We start from the raw sequence: 2,942 nt of genomic DNA on the forward strand, positions 1-2,942 counted from the left end.
TCTCCTCTCACCCCCTAGCACCTCCTTAGGATGGGTCTCCGAAGCGGGGACCTCGGTAGGAGAACTCAAACCCCTCGGGGAAGCCCGGGCGGCTGGAAGCTCAGTGTCTGCAAGGACGTCGGTGGCTGAGGTCACTCGAACGGGCGCGACCAAACTTGTCCCCTTTACTCTGGTTTTCTTCGCCAGCCCGGAGGCCGCGGCGCCCTTTCTTTTGAGAGCCTTCAGGCCTCTGGCAAGCATCTGTGCTTCTTCGGCGTCCATGCCTAAAATAAATAAATAAATAAATAAATAAAAATAAAAATAATGAAAAATAAGAAGAAAGAGGGTGTGAAAAAGAAGAAAAGAAGAGAAGTAGGGGAGAGAGAGGAAAGAAAAGGAAAGGAAGAAAAGAAAAAGAGAGATGAAATACTGGTGGGATCCAGGGGGCTCAAGCCGATGTTGAACAGAAACTGCTCCTTCAGGAGGTTGGGGAGGAAAATAGTTGGATATTGGAGGAGTTTCTGGGAGGCCTGATGATCGTCTCCCCCCAGGCTGGGCGCCCGACGGATGGAGTCCCTCGGGGAGCCCCAAGAAGGCAACCCTAGCCTCAAGGTCGGGCATCGAACATAAAGAAACTTCCCCTTCCAGTTATGGATAGAAGAGGGGGCACCTTTCAGTAACCCCTTTCTACCGAACTGTGGGGAGAAGTACCACCAGTCCTTCACCGTGGGATGACGCTTGAAGGTGTAGAAGTATCTAAACAAGGAAAGGGTGGGCTGAACTTTGACTATATGACAAAGAGAGAGGAACCCTATCAAAAACCTAAAGGAGTTTGGTGTAACCGAAGCCAGAGAAATGTCCAGAAACCGAAAAAGGGCAATGACAAAAGGCGGAAGAGGAAGCTGAAGTCCGACACGGAAGGCCTCCTGGTACAGGCAGAAGCAGCCGGGGGGAGGGGCACTAGCCCAGTCGGACGGGCCAGGAAGTTTCAGTTCGTACTCCGGAGGAACCCCATACTGAACTCTTATCAGTTGGAGTTCGTCCGGAGTCAGAGAACAAGGAATGGCGTCCGGTGCAAAAATCGAACAAGGTTCAGCTCTAGCTACCGGTTCATCTACTGCCTGAGGACTCTGGGAGACCGAGACAGATGAACTCCTAGAGCCGCTAGAAGAAGAAGCCCTGGAAGACATCTAGAATCACACGAAGACCACTTACAGAGGCGAAATCCCTAAAAATCGGGGAAATCACGGACAAAGTCTCGGGGGACTGATGTGCAGAGCAAGAGGAAGAAAGATTGAACGACAAAAGGAAGAACAAAAAGAGGAAGTAGTTCCGAGACTAATCTAAGCGATTCGGAGAGGTGCGAAGGTGCGGAAATGGGGACGGCTCGAGGAACGCCTAAGGCTGGAAGGGGCGTTGAGAAAAATCAGAGTTCTCAGGGAGAAGAAGGGCGCCAGAACGAGACCGTCGGATAGAGTGGGACTCTTGGAGGAGGAGTGCGGGTTTAAATAGGCCCCAAAATCCGGCATAATGACAATTGCGAATCCCCTCTAACCGGTCTCTTTTCGCCGCGTGTCCCACTCATCACAGCGGGCAGTTAAAAAGTGGCAAACGACTGACAGAGCCTTTATTGTGCCACGCCTTGAGCACCGTTCCGCTGCAGGTTCCAAAAGAGCCTCTTCGGATCGCCTCGATTTGAAAAGACTCTGGCGCATGCGCATTGAATGCCAAAATATCTAAGGATGATTGCGCGCGGACATCAAGGGAGCAACTTCGGCTGTGACAATCTCTCTGTACTTTCTTCATTCGAAATTCGAACTCGGAAGTAGGGGGACTGGTGTTGGGTATAAAATACCCTCAGTCGAAGTTCTTGACAGGATTGACCCTCCCAGGACTCCTCCAGCTTTCGACTGCAGATGGTATCTCTCCGAAATTTTTCAGCAGCCAGATTTCCACAGTGCTGACTGAATTCTCCCGACGGACGAACTTCCACTGCACCACCCGAGCTCCCTCAACATGAGTTCCCCCAGTCATCTATTAAGCCGCCCCGAGTGCTCGCTGAGCTCCATCGCCAGCCGACCTTCTACGACTATCAGTCATTCCCCGAATCCCTTCCAGACTTCTTCCAGCCAGGTTCAACTCCAATTCGAACTACCCCAAACTTCGTCAACGGCTGAACTTCTCCAATGGTAGATTTCTACAACTACTAGATTTTATCCGAACTCCTACGGGAGCCAGACTTCGTTCCCGATCTCGACTACCGGAAGGCTTCGCCCGGACTCCTACGGGAGTCGGGCTCCATCCTCGACCCCGGCTGCTGGTAAACTTCGTCCGGACTCCTAAGGGAGCCGGACTTCGTCCCTGACTTTAATTGCAGGAAGACTCAGCCTGGACTCCTACGGGAGTCGGATCTCGTCTCCGACTCTGACCGAAGGAAGGCTCCATCCAGACTTCGTTCCCGATCTCAACTGCTGGAAGGCTTCGCCCGGACTCCTATGGGAGCCGGGCTCCATCCTCGACCCCGGCTGTTGGTAAACTTCGTCCGGACTCCTAAGGGAGCCAGACTTTGCCCCTGACTTTGATTGCAGGTAGACTTCGCCCGGGCTCTTACGGGAGTCGGATCTCGTCTCCGACTCCAGCTGTGGGAAGACTCCGCCCAGACTCCTACGAGAGCCAGACTTCGTTCCCAACTCCGGCTGCAGGTGGACTTCGCCCGGACTCCTACGGGAGCCGGGCTCCGCCCACGACTTCACTTATAGGTACACTTCGTCCGGACTCCTACGGGAGCCGGACTTCACCCACAACTCCAATTGCAGGAAGATTCAGCCTGAACTCCTACGGGAGCCGGATCTCGTCTCCGATTTCGACTGAAGAAAGACTCCGTCCGGGCTCCGTCCTCGACCTCGGCTGCTGGTAAACTTTGTCCGGACTCCGCCCACGACTTCACTTACAGGTAAACTTCA

This window comes from Elaeis guineensis, chromosome 1 (assembly GCF_000442705.2).
Source record: "Elaeis guineensis isolate ETL-2024a chromosome 1, EG11, whole genome shotgun sequence".
NCBI lineage: Eukaryota > Viridiplantae > Streptophyta > Magnoliopsida > Arecales > Arecaceae > Elaeis > Elaeis guineensis.